The sequence below is a fragment of the Pinus tabuliformis genome, chromosome 2_2 (assembly GCF_031772625.1).
Source record: "Pinus tabuliformis cultivar Carrire ecotype Pingquan chromosome 2_2, CPIR1, whole genome shotgun sequence".
Lineage (NCBI taxonomy): Eukaryota > Viridiplantae > Streptophyta > Pinopsida > Pinales > Pinaceae > Pinus > Pinus tabuliformis.
In genome coordinates, this window is record NC_142300.1 from 381,395,813 (window position 1) to 381,417,381 (window position 21,569).

The 21,569-nt window shown below is 33.3% G+C and overlaps 1 pseudogene; it reads left to right on the plus strand.

Moving 5' to 3' along the window:
* The first annotated feature begins 20,596 nt into the window (after nt 1-20,596).
* Nucleotides 20,597-20,986, plus strand: LOC149192838 (oleosin pseudogene; annotated as a pseudogene).
* Nucleotides 20,987-21,569: the final 583 nt, after the last annotated feature.

Consider the following 21,569-nt stretch of genomic DNA (forward strand, 5'->3'; position numbering starts at 1 on the left):
GAATTTTATCTTATTTCAGGGGTCAAATCCTCTTACTGTTGGAGCCAATTTCCTCTGCCATTATATCCATCAGATTACAGGTCTACTTCATGGGATGAGTTCAGCATTCACCATAATTATTTGGAGATTGATCTGAGTTAGAATGAATCAATAAGCTCAATTGCTGCCACTTAGATTTCTGCCACCTACAAAACCTGTGATATAAACGACCTGAGCTGTAAGTTCAACAAAATTCTTAAGTCGTTGTTTTAAAAATGCAAGGTATCATTATTAAAAACAACCACTACAGCAATTGTTTGGAAACGTTTCAGATAACAAACCTGTGACTATCAGTCGCCCCAATTCTTCAACTCTGTCCCTCTGTCTAAAGATCACAAGCCTAACAGGGTTGATGAACGGGAGCGTATTGAGCAAGCCGGGGGCAATGTTATGTGGGCTGGAACATGGAGAGTAGGAGGTGTTCTTGCTGTATCTAGGGAATTTGGCAATCGATTATTGAAACAATATGTTGTGGCTAAACCTGAGATTCAGGAACCAATAATTGATGATGATTTTGAGCTTCTTGTAATTATTGAACCTGTGTAATACACCTGCAGAACAGTAAAACTCAGAAAAACGTGAACAACAAAAAAATGTCAAATTTAAAACGCTCGATTTGCCCAAACAGAGACGAATTTAAAGAAAATAAAACATGGGTTTTTTTCTAGGTGGGTCAATTAGATAACCCAGAAAAAGTTTGAAGAAATATGTGGCGGTCTGGGAGAAATCCTCGGTTCTTTGGAGCCTCTTTTTTTGTCGCCGCATGAAGAAAAACGGAATTTGAGTTAATTAACTGATAGTTTGATGTGTGCTTCAATTCCGCATGCCTGAGGAAGAGAAATCCAAATAGGAATCAACCATGTGCTGTTATTCAAGCTTAATTACATGTCTTTAATAACTAACAGTCCCATGCAACGTGTGACTGTGTTTCAGTTTCACGGCCAGCAATAAAGACGTGTAAACAAATACGACACTTCTCCAACAGTTATTCCTATGACTCGGCGTTTTACTTGCTAAAATATCGGCACAGTGCTGCTACTCATGGATCTTGTCTTCATTAACATGTTTTGTGTACGTGTTTAATTTGACGTGCTTGGCAGTTTGATCATATTTTCAGCCAAAAACTCTGCATTGCTTTTCTATCCGCTCTTCATAGCATCTTGGCCTCATTGCCACCGTGCTCTCATAAGCCTTCACTCCTCCACATTTGTTTTCTCTTCCACGCACACATCCACTTCATTTCATAGTATTTTCTACACTCTGTTTTCATTAGCTGCGGAAACAAGCCACTTTCCGCAGCTGATTCAACTTTCTGCAACTAGCTCAACTTTCCGTAGCTAGCTCAACTTTCCGCAACTGGCTCAACTTTCCGCAGCTGGCTTAACTTTCCGCAGCTGTTTTGTTAAACTCTAGGTTGTAGGTGTCATCAAGCAAAACAATTCACATGGGTAGCTGGGGGAATTTTGGTACATGGATGGTGTCCTATTCATTCGATCAAAATTGATGAAAAAGACCCCGGTCAAAGGGAAGTCAAATTGTGTGTTATCACTAAGTCGCCACACGGAGTCGCCACACACTGAGTCACTGCATGTCAAGAAAAAATAATAATTTTGAATCAATGAAATGAATAGGCTATTTGCTCAATTTTCTGAAGGTATTGATTAATTTTGGACTGATGATGAAAAATGAATGGCTAACTTTGTATCCAAGATTATAGCTACAGAACCGTGCACATTCCACAGCCATCAAAACCTCATTGTTCAAATCAGCCTATCTTTCTCATACAAAATCAGATTTTGATGATTTAACTATCATTGGAAAGATCTCAACAAGATCTATACAATTATTAAATCTATCATTAGAGTTTGAAATGGCAAATAATGAAATAAATTGCTGAAAAGAAGCAACATTCAACTTGGGAACCAATTTCAAAGCAGGTATAAATTCTTTTGATTTTTCCTTTGTGAACTTGTTTCATTAATACAAATTCTTAGTTTTGTGTGTAAATACCATAACTAGAGAGATTGATCACCTCTCTCCTTTGATAATATTACATGCCATTGCAGAAGAAGTATTAGTTTTTTTGCAGGTTCCAGGAGGAAGGACAAATGACTACAAGAGAATGGTGTCTCTCTAAGAGACGAATTTGTTTCATAAGAGGATGATCAACAACAAAGAGGAAATATGCTGATGTAAAATCAAATCCAAACACTTGAAAAACTTTCAGATATTATTGTCTCCATCACATCCATCCATCACATCCATACTTCATAATAAACAATTCACCTCATTTCACTCCATATTTTCCATTTACATTCACATACACTTTCCATCTCTTTTTGTCCATTCATAACCAACAAATAAAAGCAAGAGGCTCATTCACATGCTTATTGCCCATTGTCATTCTTGTTCTCCATTGCCATCTTCCATTTTCATCTTCCATTTCCTGTCATTTTCATTCCGCAAATAAGCCCTGCTTCAATGCAAATTATTGAGTCTATAGTCCTTTGAGTCTAAGTTCTTTGTAAAAACACCTTGAGGCTTGCATGCCTTAATGGCAAGTCCTCATGCTGACAAACAATGGGAATACATTATTGTCCCTTGTTCGTCATATCTTCTAGGTGACTCGACTTCAGCAACTTCATTCGTACCTGGCAAGATGTGTTTGGGCATCTTGACTCTCATTGTCATCAATGGTGAGAGTTCTCGTGTTGACTAGTGGCATCCATTAATGGCCGCTAAGCCAACAATTTCCTACTATGTTCGACATCAGAACATCTTTTCACATAGTAGGAATTGTGCCAATGAGTTTTGAAGACATGAAGACTATTATTTTCAGCATTTTGGAGTAGATTCAGCAAGTTTTAGTAGAAGCAATAAAAAGTCATTTTATCTCTCTATCCATGATTCCTCTTGTTCAACCACTTGAAGAAGAATATGATCAGAATTTTTCAGCCACCACACATACAACTCATCCATTCCAAAGGGTAAGTGAAGGTACGTCATTTTCTAACTTTTGACCATAGAATTCCATAAAAAGCTAGAATGATAATTGTTGGAAAAACATTTCTCTTCCTCATTTCATAAAATTGCCAATACCATCAGTTGGGGGGGGGGGGGGGGGGAATACATTCATATTCATATATTTCCATGTCCATATCATATTCAGGAGCCCACATGCTTCCAACATATATTAACTATTACATTGCTATTATGAGCATACAATGGCTTTTGAAAAAGTGCTTAAAGGATAAAGCGGATACAAACAAAATCATGGTTGTCACACAAGAACCAACCATCATGCAATCCAATAAAGATTTACTTTGCAACAATAATCAAAATATCATTATGCCAAGTTCAAAGATCAAAATAGAAGGCAACAACAAAAAAATGGTTGTAACACAAGAACCAACCATGTTGCAATTCAAGTGAAACACTTTGCAAAAATATGAAGTTATCAAATGATATCATGCAAAGTTAAGCCAAAGCTCAAGGATCAAAAGAGTTAATGTAATATATATTGCATGAGGACATGCAATAGCTTCAGTTGGGGGGTATGTTGAGTCTTGAAAATGTCATTCATTTCCATTGCACTTTCACTATTATGTCCATTATATCACCTCCATTTCACTACTATGTCACCACATTCATCCCACTTTCATTATCATTGGGCCACCTTTATGTTTTTCCAATCTTTATTATTTCTAAGCGTTTTAAGTGAATTTGTGGTTAAACATTAGAAAATAATGTGGATATGCTTATACCTAAAAAATGGGTTGAGATTGTTGACATGTGTAGGTTGAAAGGAGGCTTCTAGAAGATCCTTATGTGGCACCCAAGGCCAAATTCGAATCTGAGTGGAAAGAATCATGGGATCATGAGGATATGTGTCACATCTCCTAATTGTATTGTAACTCTAAGAAGACATGCGTCTTATCAGTTCCTATTTTGATTAGGACTCTAGAGGTAGAGGGAGAGATTCATGGAATCTCATTAATGAGATGGCTTCTCATCTTTTGTATAACTAGGAGATCTCTCTCCTTCATTAGTTAGTCTATTTAGCTTAAGCTTTTTAGTCCCTAGTTCTTAAGTTTGTAGTTCTTCCTTGATGGCTTTTGAAAGCTTTGGAGAACTTTGTTGTACTTTGTACTTTTGAAGAATTTGAATAAAGCTTTGATGTTCTCAACATGGAAGGAGATGTGAAGTAGATGTCATGGAGCATATTAGAATGTAAGGTAGAGTAGATTTCATTTTGTAAATATTGCTTTGTAGAATGTAAGGTAGAGTAGATTTCATTTTGTAAATATTGCTTTGTAGAATTTAAGGTAGAGTAGATTTCATTTTGTAAATATTGCTTTGATTTCATTATGTTATTTGATTGCTTTCAAGTTTGATAGATTAGATTTTTTCATTCATGCAATTTTAATTCATACAAGTGTGTTCAATTTTGCTTTGATTTCATTATGTTATTTGATTGCTTTCAAGTTTGATAGATTAGATTTTTCGTTCATGCAATTTTAATTCATGCAAGTGTGTTCAATCGGTTGATTGTAGATTAGTGATGCACATAGCCTTTTAATGACTAATGACATGATAGAATCATCTTGTCCTTCTGCTGAAGCAACAAGGATATTGGGTCTCATAGTCACTAGCTCATTGTTTGGTTGTTGCATTCTATTTTGATTGTATATTAGTGATGCACATAGCCTTTTAATGACTAATGACATGATAGAATCATCTTGTCCTTCTGCTGAAGCAGCAAGGATACTACGTCTCATAGTCACTAGCTCATTGTTTGGTTATTGCATTTTATTTTGATTGAACTAGCTGTATATTTACACTTTTGTTTAAATACTAATTCCATCAATAACATGTTTTAAGTTCTTTTGAAGTGCTAAGTTTTGGAAGTTACCATTAGGGACATAGGCCTTGTCTTGAAATCTTTATCCATACTTGTCCCTTAAAAGTATTCTTAAGACCTTAGAATAGGATTTCCATTTGCATTAAACACTTTAGAAAACCAACAAGAACAAAACCCAAAAAAGAAACAACATAAACTATAAAACAATGAAGTAAGAGTAAGGTTAACTAAGCACATATGGTGCACCACACTTCATCAGTTTACGATACCTGGATTGATAATTTATGTAGAGCAATTTAAGACATTAAATTGACTAGACAGATGGTCTACGACCAACAAAGTTCATGTTCCATTATAACTATTAGCCGGTTTTGAAATATTGGTGACGGTCAAAAGAGCATTCGTCACCAAAAATTGAACGTCACCAAAGGTGGCGTCACCAAAAGTATAGGTGTTGTAGTGACATACAAAGTCCATCACCAGTAATTATTTATAATGATGGATAGCGACCGTCACCATTTCATATGAGCAATGGTGACAGACCATAGCCTTCGTCACCAAAAATTGAACGTCACCAAAGGTGGTGTCACCAAAAGTATAGGTGTTGTAGTGACATTCAAAGTTCGATCACCAAAACTGAACGTCACCAAAGGTGGCATCGCCAAAATTATAGACGTTATGGTGACATTCAAGTTCCACCACGAATATTGATTATAATCACAAATAGTGACCATTACCATTTCATATGAAAACTAATGATTTATTTTTATGGATATTTAATGGTTGTCATTGATGGTGCATATATATGGTGACGTTCGTTGATCATCGCCAAAATCCGCATTGCCAGAAGTATAGGTGTTGTGGTGACATTCAAGGTCCATCATGAATAATAACTATAATAACGGACAACGACCGTCACCAGTTCATGTCAACAACAATGATTTATGGTTACGGACCTTTGAGGGTCGTCACTATCGATGCGTATATATGGTGGCATTCGTTGACCATCACCATTTCATTTTTTTGGTTAGGGTCGAAAAATGTCACCAAAGCTCATTGGTAATGGTCAAAAGAGCCTCTGTCACCAAAAATTGATCGTCTCCATTCCATATGGATGTCAAGGCACGATGGAATAGAACCACCAACCTCCTTCTTGTAAAGCAGGTGCTCTTCCATCGAGCTAGCACCCTTTAAAGAATTATACTTTTAAAAATTATACCTTTAAACTTCATAAATTTTAAATTCTATGACTTTCAATAAATTAAAGTCTCGACAATATTTCACTAAACAGGAAAAGCAACATCGAAGTTGTAGGTCCCTACCTAATGGTTATTGAAGTTATGGAAAGTGGGTGGAGAGAAAAATAGTTATGTATAAGAGAATCAATATGCTCAATTGAAAACTCAATTAGAATTGAAACTCTGAAGATGTTTATAACCTATAAATGACCTATAACTAGCAAATGCACCAAATATTGAAAAGGAAATGTCATAAGTGGAAAGCGTATGGAAGACGAGGCAAGGACTTGGAACCCTTGTACATCTTGGCATGCATTAGCACTTGGAACATCTTAGCTTGTAGTGACATGTCCAAATAACTATTTTAATTTGACATTCATAATGGAAAATTTAGAGTATCTTAAAGCACACTCAGGCTCACCAAATCTCTCTGGTAGTGAAACAACAACATATTCGACCTACAAAATCAAGAGCATATAAATTCTATGAATGTCTAAAATGGAACCCCAAAAAATCCTTGTTCATTGTAATGGAGGCTATTCTTTAATGAAATTCATACATTGTACAAGTAGAAAGATAGCACAATACAGAAGAAAGGAAGCAAAAGGATGAATCCTAACTAACAAGTGCATTATGATCTTATGGTAGGAGGAGGTTGCATGGAAAATTCACTCAACTAAAAGCTCGGAACAAAGAAAGACATGAGCTGATTTCGATCTATAATCTCTAAATAAAATTCCAACTAAACTGGATATGTTCACCACTTCCCATATAAGTTTAGCATCCATCTTCATGCAACATCAATTTCAGTAACAATAGGCATGACCTCTAGTAAGTGTGCTTCATTTTATGTAGGTTGGGTTGTGGTCTAGTAGAAGCTTGATGTGAGTCTACCCCAACTAAAACAGGTTCAATTCTAAGTGTATGCATGGTTGGGCATCCCCAAAGTGACACATGCCAAGAATTTTGCACCCACGTAGTCCAAAATTTTCATATTTCTTTAAAAAAAATAAAAGAGGAGGGGATGCTTCAGTATGTATTTAGGTTGGGAGGGAAGGAGTGCCTCGGAAAGAAGTTGTTGTAGAGAAAACAAAAATAAATACCAAAGCGTGATATAAACATGGTACAAAATCTGAAGCCAATCACTTGGCCATGTGGATGGTATCGCTTTCTAGACCATGTATATTGTGGTTGATATGCACCCATAGAAATCTTAGTATCTCTTGAACCATCCGTTGAATGTTGGTTAATATTTGATGACCCTGGAATGATGTACTCATCATCTACAATCATACCCTTTGAATGGACATAAATCATGAAACGAGGATTTTTCAGAGCCCGAGCCTGTCACATAAAGAATGTCTGTAAAATTTGAAGGACCTGACATAAAAAAGAACAATATGATATCAGTTTCAGTAACAGTAAAGATTCGTCAATTTTGAACTGAAATTTTTTGAAGCCAGTCTGGCACTTGAAAGTGACTAAACTAAATGTTATTTTGTAAATTACAGGAGAAAGCCATTTTATACTAAATATATTTAACAAAAAATATGCTATAATGCAAACTAGTAATTGAGGACAACATAGATCATTTTATGTAGAACGATTGAGAAAAAAAAGTGTGGATAAATTACATGAGGTTTATTTTCTAGAATTTCACTTGCAAAAGGTGCTTCATTATCATCCCTTAATTCATGATTCCCAAACAAAGAAGTTCAAATAATCCTGAGGATGATATGTATTTTCCATACCCGCTTCTTCCAAAGCCTTGAAATTAGTCTGATATGTCATATGCATAGTCTGTCCCTGCAATGCCAAATAAAAGCTTAAGATACAAAATTATTGAGTTCTTAAAGAATAATTTTTTTTATCATTGTAATCTATAGGTCCAATACAAATGTATATTTATTGAAAAAACCAACAAATTACTTTAGCCAAATATCTCCAATGTTTTTGGGCATTTGGCTAGTTCTGTTCCAACACGTGACCGATTCAAATACTCCTCGGTAAGTGCACTAGTCTACACTGATGAGTTTACTAGGGATGCCATCCATGAATGTGAAGAAGTATTTTTTTGGATTTTCCCATGAGGTTTAAAAATTCAAGGACTGATTACATATCATATTAAATGGAAGACAAAAAATAATGGATGAAAACATAGACTAACTTGAGTACCTCACTTCCATCAAAATTCTCCTCTGATTTTAAGGTTTCCAACCTATCTTTTGGATGGTGGAACTTGCATTTTGAACCAAATTTGCAGATGCCAGTTTTCATATAGTACTGAGTTCAATAATATGAAAATCAACAACACAAAAAAAATCTAAATTAAACAACATCAAAAGAAATCAAACATTACAAACAAAAGCTAAATTACAACAATATCATAAAGATGTGTTACACGACAATAAATAAATAAATAAATTCTATGTTTAACTTATAGGACACTTAGGCTCCCCTAGCATCTCCGGTGGGGACTCACTGGTTGTGGAAAAAAATGGCCCCTGGAGCCACACAAAATATGTAAAATTACCAGTCCCATCAAAATTAATCATGTATTATAAAATGGAACAACCTTTTTGTCAACCTTACAAGATTGGATATACTGAATGAAAGGTTACAACAACCTGACAATTTACTCAGTCATTCTTTAGATTGAAATTTACAATAAACATGTATATACCCACCAGGAAGTTCATCTAATAACACTCCAAGCAGTGGTTCAATATGGGGCTAGAAAAAATAATCAAAGCTACAAATACGTAGGCGGGAAATAATAGAGACAACAAGACAAGAATAACTGTAAGTTTATTATTCTTGCTACAATCTAAATGTCAAGGGTCAAAAACCAATTGCGTAAGGATGGTTAGAGTCACACAATTACAATTAAGCCCATGATTGGGAATTTTATTTGTTAAAGGAATAAATGTTTCATAGAAACAAATTACTCCCTAATACAACTGAAATGTGCTATCTAAAGCATAATTTTAGACACACTACTTAGTTGAAGATAATCCTAATATGTTGATATAAAAATTTAATAACATATTGACACTTGCATGTGGTAATCAATTTCCACAACACAACCCACACTATCCACTAATAACATATCACATTAATAAGTTTTCCAGATTGAAAGAAAGATGTCTATTTACTTCACAAACATAGATGTGTAATCAAGTGTGCTTATCTTTATTATATGCATTTTGATGCTAATCAGATTGGCACAAACACAAACAGTAACAAGTACTACAATAGAATTTCAAACATATAATTGTTGTGATAGCCAAGGATCTGTCAATTTTGTCAACTTAATATAGTCTAGGTGAAACAAATTACTCCCTAATACATTTAGGATGTGTTATCTAAGCATAAAATCAGACATGTTATTTATGGGCAAATAATCCTCATGCCTTGATATAAAAAATTAATAACATACTAACACTTGCATGCAGTAAAAATTGCCACACAGCCCAGAGTCCACTTATAACATATCACATTAATAAGTTCACCACACTGGAAGACAAATTTATATTTATTTCACAAAAACATAGACACGTAATCAATTGTTCTCATTCTTATTATTTCCATTTTAGGGCTAATTGGATTGGCACATACAAACAATAGCAAATACTACAAACAATAATCTACCTATATACAATGGACTCTTGCTGAATTGATTTTTGTGCTTCTAAGTTGGACTTTTCATGCAGACAATAAGATAACAAGTGATTCTTGCACGATTAAAATTATGAAGTCATCCACCTGTAGCACAGTCTCAATGTACTATATATAAAGTACTGATGGATAAATGTTGGAATGAGAATTTTACATGGGATGCTAGTATTTCACCCATATTACATAGTCTCAATGTATACAAGCCACCTGTTTAGATATATGAATTGTTGATGGACGAATGCTATTCTTTTTTTAATGCTATATCTGGAACTACCAGTAAGGGTTCTGTGCAATTATTGTAGTAGCTGCATAACAGTTCACTATGATTTGGATGCACATCTTCCTAGGTTTTCCCTATATAGTGACTATTGTTCAATGGGTGATGCTATGATTAAATGCAGAGCATAAGTGAATGCATTTTTGTACTGATTAATTTCCTCTAATGTCACTTTGGTGACGAGATTTGGTATGCATGGAATGCCTTATAGTATGCCATAATTGTATGAATGTTCTATATATTAATGGGCTACTTAATAATTAGTCTATTGCCTTAGCCTCCTTGGAAATATGAAACATATACCTTGTAGTTGAATGCCAAATTTTGTCCACATGGAGGGTGCTTCTTTCTTATTAAATTAGTGTAGAAATTGACTTATGTATTTCTTGTGCCTTCATGAGATGATTTAGCATTTCAGTGCATAAAATCATGCATACATGTATAGTTTATTTTTCACTATGAATAATACCAACCTATTTTAGTAAGATGTCATGAAATCATGGAGTTCACAAGAATGCTAGAGGTATGAGTAGCCATTAGGATGACATACTGGTCTACTTTTCTTGGGTGGAGGTAGGTATTTGACTTTCAGGCACATCACTATAGAACCATTAAATCTCATGAAGCTCACATCTAGTTTCTCTATTTCTAATTCATAAGGACAAGACCCAAGTTAAATTGCTTAATGATGATAGCAGAGCTTCAGAAATTGTATCGTAAATGTATTAATGTTGTTGGACAATGTTCTTAACATATCAACTAAAGTTGCCTCAAGTATTAATTTTTAGGACACACATCCTAGTGCGTCACATGTTCAATAGACATGGGGCCCCTAAGGGACTTGTCCTGTTAGTTAGGATCTTATACATGGTAACATGCTCCTATAAGGTCTCATTACACATTTCTCTATATAATGTACTGACTAGGATTCTTTCTAGATTGACTGTAGTATATGACCCCTTGACACTAAATTTTATTAAATTATATCATAATACACAAATGAAAAATTTGACTTTGAAAAAAAAGAAAATAGTTGATCTAAGGCTCATAGCAGCAAGATTCAACCATATTGGCTTGTGCAGTAATGAAATTCCATAGTAGTACGAAATTCAACAAAATTTTTGTACAATGTGTTCAATCTAATTATTGAAATTATAAGCACCAAAAAGCCCATAAACCTCACAAATACTTTTATAAAAAGCTTAATGTATAAACTAAATTGCAAAAATTTCAAGTAGTTTTTTATAATTTCTAGTTGGCTTAAGAATCCTATAATACTAAACATCATGGTAATAAATTTGTTTGAAGCAATGCCACTACAAACGTTTTTCCAACAACGTTATATCTTATAAACATCTACCTTTTTCCAGGATATCAATAGGAATATATTAACAACAATATTGTAGAACTCAAATTTTAGGATAACTCCATTAGGGTCTTGAAACATTGACATAGGAAGAACCCAGAAACAATTAGCAAAGTCAACAAAAGGTCGAAGAACCTTGAAAACTGAACAGAACTTGATTTGTTTTTATTCATTTCCTAATCCAAAAAAGTATATCTATCACCAATTAAACACCATGTTTCCCCTCTATTGGCACATTGAGCTAATTGTCACTGGCAAAATCAAAATTTGAGAAAAAATTATCCTAAAAAAAACCATTTTACAAAAAGGTTTGAGCCCTGTCAAAACAGTTTCTGGAAAATATCACCGATGACTCGGCCAAATCACAACCTTCTCAATAAATAGTGAGTTAGCTAGGCCTTTTAGAACAATTTTTTGGCAGTAATTTCTTGTTTCGCATTACAAGACAACTTAATAAATAAGAACAAAATTCACGAAGGAATAACTCACAAGAAAAAATAACCAACCATAGCTAAAAAGAACATATGGTATACTTATCTGAGTAAGTTATAAAATTCAATGGCTATAAAATTGTACAAACAGAAATTGAGAGTTATAACCAACACCAACCTTTAATCACCCACATACCCACATCCCAATGCCCAAATGTAATGGCCCATGGGTCAAAGTTAAACTTACTCAAACAAATTTTCAAATACAAATTGCTCCAAATGGTACTAATCGTGTTTCATTTCAAGGAAACTGACTTGGAAATTGCCTACAATGGTCACTTTGATCCATACCTCAAAAGCCTAGTTGACTTATTGGTGCTTAATCAGAACCAAAACATCTTATAGTTAGCCCTAAAACTTGATTGGCTTACCCTAAAACACGATTGGATTCTTACTGGTTGATCACAAATACGTTTTATAATCACTCATCACCCATTATTGAAAATATAACTTGGGAGAATGACTCCATTAGTAGTCGAAAAACTGACTAACCTTAATAGTGAACATGGGATGTCAACTACATAAAGCCATGGGCCATAAGTGTCCAAGTTGAAAATTCAATAGATCATCAAGTTTGTGAATTATTTTTAACCTTGATAAATATTTAGCTACAGATTAGAAGGAATGTTTGAATTAATTTTCAATCAAATTTGAAATAGAAAATAGTAAGAAAATATAAGGTAGGAAATTGACTAGGACTTGTACATTATATATCAATAGTGGAAAAAGGAACCTATAGCTTTGCTTGTTTATAGACATAATGATAGCATATTTGTCTAAAGTTAACCAATTAGCAAACAATTGCCTCAAAAACTTCAATTACCTTGCACTGGAATAAATGTTACTGCAGTTATTTTTCCATTATAGCTTTGTGTTCAGTATTGTCATTTGCACTAGTCAAGTACTACCGCACATTACTAAGCAGGTAATCTATATGGTATTCCCTTCAAATTAATTACCTATCAAGTAAAAGTATCAAGCACTTGTATTCCTTGAAGAAAACTTTTGGCCTTGACTATGATGCTTTGATTTCCAAAATACACTGTTTGTGAGGCTAAGCATGTGATCTAACCTCAGTTTCATTAAATTTGCCTTAAATTAGATATATACATATTAAATTGACCAATTTATTATTGCAATCTGCAACCAACCAAAGTTTTCTTAAGGGAGTGCAAGTATCCTCTAATTTGGCATCTATGAGTATGAAGTATCATCTAGTTTGGTATCTATCAAATATGCAGAGAATAAACCACAAGAAACCAACATAGGAAAGAGAGCTAATAAGTAAAACTATTGGTACAGAAAAGATATGATAATACATATTTTCGTTTTAGATTGTCAAATGTAGGACAGGTATTTGATAGAAAATCTAGAATCAAAGGAGTGGTGGAAGAAAAGTTTAAAACTACCATCCAAAGAAAAACCTCTAATACAAGTCCAACTTTGAAATGATAGATTTTGTCAGCCAATTCAAGACAACAAGATAGCAAAACTAAGAGTGCATTATCCATCTATAATAGTGCAAATCATCTGATATATCAACATGTCTCTATTGCATGTGTTTTAATGTTTGCATTCTTTAATAACACTCTTATATTGACATGAATGCTGAAAATCGAGATCTTAAAGAGGTTGTCATTGATTCAACTAGTTGGTAGGTTTGACACTAGTAGTAGCCCACAAAATATGACACACAGATTCCATGTCATGCATATCATTACATAACCATGGAAATATAATTGGCATTAATAGAAAAAAGAAAACAACTATTGCTTGTTGAGGACATGAATAACTAGAGAAAATAAATATCAACCCTTATCGACTTCAATAACGAGAGTAAGAAATGCCAATTTCTATTCAATGGATTCTAAGCTTGACTCAGTACATAACAAAATTTTGGTTTTATTACAAATCATGGATCCCAAGATACATTCCTTGCTCTAGCTTCTGACTTGAATGGATTTAAACTCATATCAAAAACTTTATTGAAAAAATCTCTTTTTCTTGCTCAATGAGAAGCTACATCAAAGCCTTGCTTAATGAATAAATGAATCACATCTTCAATGCAAAGGTTACGTACTTATACAACCTCATTGTAAAATGAGTAAGTTGTAGAGTTTCGCTTGAAGGAAGTGTAATGAAGTCTACATTTGCATTGCGAGTCTTATACATCACTAGTAGGGTACTAAATATTGATCTCAATGAACAAACACATTGTAGCCTTTCCTAATGGTTAAATGGATCACATCCTTAATGCAAAAGTTCTCTAGTTATAGTTTTGAATTGTTAACAAGAATAAACTAGAGAATTTCTAAAAGAAAGTGCAATGAAGTCTACATTTGTCTTGTGAGCCTTATACATCACTAGGAAGACACTAACCATTTAATCTTCACAGTCATAACAAAAGCTGAGTCATTGTGCCTGCCTCTTGGCAAGGATGCTACATAGTAACATCCTTGTCATGATTCTAAGGGAAGAATAAATATGCACACTAAGAGATGTGGAACCCTAAGGTTTAAGGGAACAACCTTGTCATTGGATTTTTTGGTGGTTATGTCTTGCTTGGGGAAGGTTTTGTGTTTGACGAAATTTTCAATCCTTGATTCGTTGGTGAGTATCCACATAAAAAGCAAGACAAAACTATATTAATTGTGAGCGATGCAAGTTGGATTATTTAGACACTTGGAAATTATTTGAATTCTTCTGCTACTAAGAAGTATTGTCATTGTGTAAATTAATTTTTGTTTTTTTTTCCTATTATATTTTATTAAGTATAAATAGATTCTTCCTTAGCACTCCACACTTCCCCACAGAATAATTCCCTACATCCCTACCCAAATTATTTCCACACAATAAAACTTTTGCACATCAATATTTCTGCACATTCAGGCTCCACCTCCTTCCGCACAACAATACTTCCACACATTCAGGCAACATTAATGAGTCGAAATTAAGATTTACTAATGGTAAATTGTATGAGATTTGTATCTAATAGTGCCACCGCAAAATTAATGGGCAATGAAACAAAACTAAATTGAAGTGTCGAAAAAATTCACCTCAATGAGACTAGAAAAATCCTAACAAATACAACAATTTATCCAGTTGAATGACAAGTCAAAATATTATTTAGCATGTGAACTTGAAATTCTTCACTACCACAACGAGCAAAAGTATGCAGGTTCAAGTTAATTAATTTATTTATAAAATATTTGATTCAAAAAAATCAATGCATAGTTGAATTAAGGCTTCTGTGATCCATAACAGTTGAAAGAATAACTTCGGCATAAATCACATGTAGACAGACATTTTTCGACGCGTTTCGAACCAACTAGTGTGGTTCATCGTCAGGACAAGTTGAAGAAAACGCCTGGGTCAGAAGGATTTCCAAAAAGCCTCTAAAAACGTGTTAATTAAGAAAGAGCCTAAAGAGCATCATCCAGGTGTCCATCTTCCCTATGTTCAAGGAACCACATACAAGATTGCTCGTATCCTTAAAAGGTATGATATTCCCTCAACCTTTAGGCCCCTCAACACCATTCGCAAATCCCTCCGATCGGTGAAAGATCCCGTTAACCCTAAAGACATGAAGGGTGTCTACCTGATCCCTTGTTCTTGTGGGACCCCCTATATTGGGGAAACAGGGTGCTCCATCCGTCAAAGAATCTGCGAACATGTGGCTAACCTAAGACATGGGAGATCCAAGTCTTCAGCATTAGCTGAGCATGTGGAAAAGACCAAGCATCAGGTGTGTATTGAGGAGGCCAAGGTTGTTGCCAAAGCTGCTCAGTTCCACCATCGTAAATTGAGGGAAGCTATTGAGATTGAAAAGAAGCCGATCAATCTCAATAGAGATGATGGCTGGAAAATCAGTAGGTGCTGGATTCCAGCACTCTCTTCTTAGTCGGTTTTTCTGCCCCCTTTTTTCTTTTTCTTTTTTAGAATATATATGTATATATGCAACATTAACGATATTTAATAAATAATTTAATTAAATTAATAAATTACCTTTTTAAACTAACCGTTGAATTATTCTATTTATTTATATAGTATTTTATCCTAACTTTATAATTTTTATTATATTATATATAAAGTATATATATATTTGATTATTAATAAATAAACTATTAAATTACTTTTTTAAACTAACCATTAGAAATTATTATTAATAAATGAAAAGTCTCAACCTATTATTATGATTTTAATATATATATATATATATATATATATATATTAAATAATTTAAGTAAATAAATAAATTATCTTTTTATTAATCCTAACTTTGATCTTAATAACCTAATATTTTAACTTTAATTAGAAAATATATATATTTATATAATAAATAATTTAAATAAAATAAATTACTTCTTTAACCAACCATTACGATTATTTTATATATTTTTAACTAATTTTCATAGATAATAATAATTAAAAATAAACTAACCATTATAATACTCGTCACTTAACAACCTAATATTACGATTTTAATTATATATATATATATATATATATATATATATATATATATATATATATATATATATATATATATATATATATATATATATATATATATATATATATTAATTATGAATTAATCTAAATAAATAAATAAATAAATTACTATTATTATTATTATTATTATTATTATTTATTTATTTATTTATTTATTTAATTTTTTTTTAACTAACCATTGAAATTATTTTACTTATTAATCCTAAATTTTATCTTATTAACCTAATATTATAACTTTATATATATATATATATATATATATATATATATATATATATATATATATAGATAGATAGATAGATTTCTTTTCAAACCAACCATTGATATAAATAATATCAAGATAAATAATAATAAAAATAATAATAATATTAAATTAATAAATATTAATTAGACCTGGGTCCTAAGGTCAAAATTAGCCGTTAGTCAATTTAGCCGTTGGAGACTCTGCTCAGACTATTTATCTTGCTAAGCTGGCTCTGTTTCTTCAACTTGTCCCGACAATGAACCACACTAGTTGGTTCGAAACGCGTCGACAAATGTCTGTCTACATGTGATTTACGCCGAAGTTATTTTTTCAAAAATCAATGCAATTGGCATGATTCGCTTATTGTACTAACAATTCCATGTCTAGCTTTACAATTTACGGAAAACAATTAAATTAAATTATTGTTGTTGTTAAAAGATTATATTAATTTTTAAATTTGTGTGGTTTGATTTTTGTCGATTTCGTTTAAAACATGGCCACAGGCTCTGGTGAATACACGCCATTCAGTTTTGTTTTACAACATATAAAGTAGAGAATTAAATTTTTGGGTAGACAAGAATAAAGGCATAAGTATAGTTCGGGAAAAAAACGTATGTTTAGAAAATTGGGTCTATATGTTTTAGGACTCATAATGAAGGCAATATACTTCTCAACTATTCTGATCTGTAGGTCAGGGAAACTATTGATATTGTAATGCAAGGGTTTATGGACCGAAATAATGGAAAAGTATGTCTTCCTTAAACCTGTTGTTGCGGTTATCATTAGTCTTAACAGAGATCAACATATTCCAATGTCTTGGAAATTGAAACTTCTTCTCATCAGCGACCTCTATATTGTTGAAAGAAACTCGGCCATCTTGTTTCATAGTCTTCCAACATATAAACATCCATAACTAGATCCATGTAAACTGTATAATGTGCTGATTCTGTTGAAAATAATGAAAGTGGAGAATGCTAGGATAGGGTGTGAGGTTTAAATAAACCAGAAGCAGTGGGAATTTGGAATGGACTATAAAAATATGGTGTGAATATTATATAATGTACCCTAGTTTTTCTCTTGAAAATTTATAATTAATCATAATACTTTTTGAATATTGTCTAGAGTTAAAGATCAACAAAGTTCAAGCAATATGTTGTGGAGTTGGTAGGTTGTATAGTTACAATATAGGTACACCATGTGGGGTGGGAGGAGAAGTTTCATGTGCAAATGCTCAACAATATTTTAACTAGGATGGGGTTTAGGACGGCAAGATAAATAATTGATTTTTGCCATATTGACTCATATTGTGCTAGGATGCTTCATCCTCCACACAAACCATCCTTTGCATCTTTCATCTCTAAAAAAACCATCTTCCGCACCACAACCTATCTCTTAGAAACTATAATCTTCCCCATATTAGAGTTGGCTAAATTTAGGAGAGTCAGTTAACTAAGTCAAGTTAAGAGTTAAGTCATATTTTGGGAAAAGTATAATCTAGAGTGTATGTGCTTGTAAAGTTAATTTAGGCTAGCAGCTAGATGAAAAAGTTTAAATATCCTTCCGAGTTTATTGTAATCGTCAATTTTTTGTGTGATCAATGGAAGAGTTGAACTCATGTGTTTTTGTATGTTAAATTTCTATTGTCATCTGCCACACTTTTGGATTTCAAGGCTTCACTGGTTAAGTGTGGAAGTGATTTTGCTAGTTTCTTATTTTTGTTTAAAATGGTGTGGACATTTGCAGTGTCCTTATGTGTTCAGAAAATTAGGTCTACATGTTCAGAAAGTTGGGTCTATATTTTAAGCACCATAGATTTCTCATGTCACTAAGAAAGTGGTCATAATGAATAGAGTTGTCTTTAGTGTGACTTTTTGGAAGCATTTCTGGTGGGTTTTTGGGATCTAATTTCTCTAAAATCCAGCACAAATTTATTGAAATCACAAGTTTTATGGGTAACTCCTGCGCAACCCAAATGCACCAAGCCTTTTTCAGGGTGCTAAATCCATATATATAGCCAAAAAACCATTTTAAATAAGACAAATCAAGTTCTCACCTAACAATTTTCTGCCATATTTCGACACGTGAAAGTCCAAAAAGTCGCACTAAAAACAATTCCATAATGAAGAATTAATATCAATTATGTGCCTTTGAATGGACCTGACGCCTCCTCTGCCATCCAATAGACAAGACAGCCCAAGCCTGCTTTATTACAGTTTGATAGACACTAATCTGGAAAATACGCTGCAACCACCTACGAATGTATTTTCAGTTTGCCCTTCTTTACGAGATACGTTTACTGCCAGTGTGTTTCATACAATGAATGCCACAAATGAAAGATGGGTCATGGGGACCATAACCCTATTTATGGATTTTAGTCAATTGAAAGGAAATACCGTTGATTATGTCAGTCATCATAATAACGTTTGGTCATTCATGTAGTGTTAGTCTCATTGCCAAAACTAAAATAGCTCAACCTCCACAGATTTTACTGACTTTTCAAAAACTCTTCCTATTTCAGATAGACACCTTTAGTTGTTTTCGCCTTGCACCTTGTAAAATCACATGTCTAGGAAGATCAATTTCCTTGTTATGCACATCAATGAAGTTGGAGCACTTTTTTTGAAAGATTTGTCAACAATATTTTCTCTAGCACCGGCATTTATCGATTTACATATTGGTTTTATGGTTAATGATATTGGTTTTATGGTTAATGATTTATAGATAAGAGCATTGATCAACCACTATTTAATTGATTAATTAATTAGTTGATTCTAGATCACTTATTTAAATGTATTTTAGTCACACACATAACTACCAAAACTTCAAAAGAGTGTACTCGAAATCTCGAAAGAGCGTAATCCAATTACGCAACCAAACTACAGAGGGATAACTTGAAAACAATCAATTTTGTGAAACATATATCAATGACACAATTGAAAAACACAAATATTTGTCCATAACAAATAAACTCATCAGTGAGTTGATGAATGACATCATAAAATCATGAGACTCTCAATATATTCACAGGCAACACTCAGAAATCAACCTTCATCGCTTTCATAGAAATTGAATTTCAACGTTAATGGTAACGAAGCTTACTAAAATCTTCCATTCATAAATCTATAGTATATGCAAATTAAAGTAGAAGAACTTGATTTCTAAGAGAAATGAGGGTCGTGGAGATGAAGACTATCATTTTCAATCTGCAAACTGTGAGAGGTAATTTGATTAGTCAATGTAATTATGAAAGTGAAGGGTGCGACATTACGAAGAGGTACTTGGACCATCTCTAATCTTAGCACACAAATGGTTATTCTCATATACCTTAGCTATACAATTACCACAATGGACAGATTCTTAATTCTGATGTTTGCAAAGATGCATTGTCTTATAAAAGTTAAAACCGTGAATTGCTATTTATCAATACAACTTACCGTTTACTGGAAGTTTTCTCAAAGTGAACCACCTTCATATCCTATTATTGAAAGATATAATTTGTCCTTTTAAATAAAAAACAATTTAATGTTTTTTTAATATAGCTTTATAAAATTCTATCTATTATTGAAAGATGGCAATCTATGTCCTAAATAAAGAACAATGTAATGTTTTTTTGATATAGCTTTATAAAATGTATGCAAAGCTATTGTGGTGCCACCCTATGAATGCCACATGTTTAACTTTGACATTATTTTGTACCAGTATTATTGGATACAGTAACGTAGAAAATCCACCCATTACATGATCGTTATCTCTCCTAGTGTTCTCTATTGATATAACAGCTGGATTATTACTGCAAATTCTTTGAATTGTCCACCAATTGAACCAGAGCATGTCTGGAAAAGCAAAAAGATACAGTTTCAGAGAATGAATAGCAACAAGTGCAGGGGATGATGCAGAAGATACAGGAGAACGCTCCTAGTGCCCAACAGGTTATGAAGATGATGGTCGCCATTACTATGGGAGGGGCATTGCTTCTCTTGGACGGAATTACCCTTATGGGGACTGTGGTAACTCTTCTTGTTGCAATGTCTATGCTGATTTTTTTTAGCCCAATATTGGTTCCTGTCGGGAGTGTTCTTCTTCTCACCACCATTGGTTTTCTATCTGAAGGGGGCTTTGGAATTGCTGCCCTCTCTTCGCAGTCATGGATTGTTAACTACATGAGGGGAAAACACCCACCTGGTGCTAATAAGGTTAATTATGCACATCAACACATCGCCAGTAAGGCCAAAGATGTCAAGGAACGAGCCAGGGATTACATCCAAAACAAGGGTGATTAGGCCACCAAAGGGGGGTCCTGATCATATTTCATAACGTTTTTTCATCATGGAACATGTTAAGCATTATATTTATAAATGTTTCTAAGTTTAATATGTCCAGCTGCTACAAATATAAATTAGATTGATGGTCCAACAATATGTTCTTAGTATTAGAGGCAGCTTTTAGTTTAGGGTCATTTTAGAAATGTTGTTATAGGTCTGGATAATTTAGTCACTGATTATTCATGTGAATAAGATCATGGATGGAATGAGTTGTCGCTTTCAGTGATAGGACGTCACTCATAAGTCATCATCCATCTGCTCTTCACAATGTGCTGCAATTTCTTTTAATGGTATTCTTCATGTCATCATGAATTGATCTTCATAAGCTCTAACATCGTAACTATTGAGTGTGCTACAATTTATTTTAATGGTATTCTTCATGTCATCATGAATTGATCTTCATAAGATTCAACATCGTAATTATTGAGAGGTCACAAGTCTCTTTCTTATTGCTTTGTATTTTTGTTCATTGCCCTGTTATTGTGAGGGCAGGGATAGAATTAATTCTCTCGGGCGTCTTTCTGACATGGCTATGTTTCTG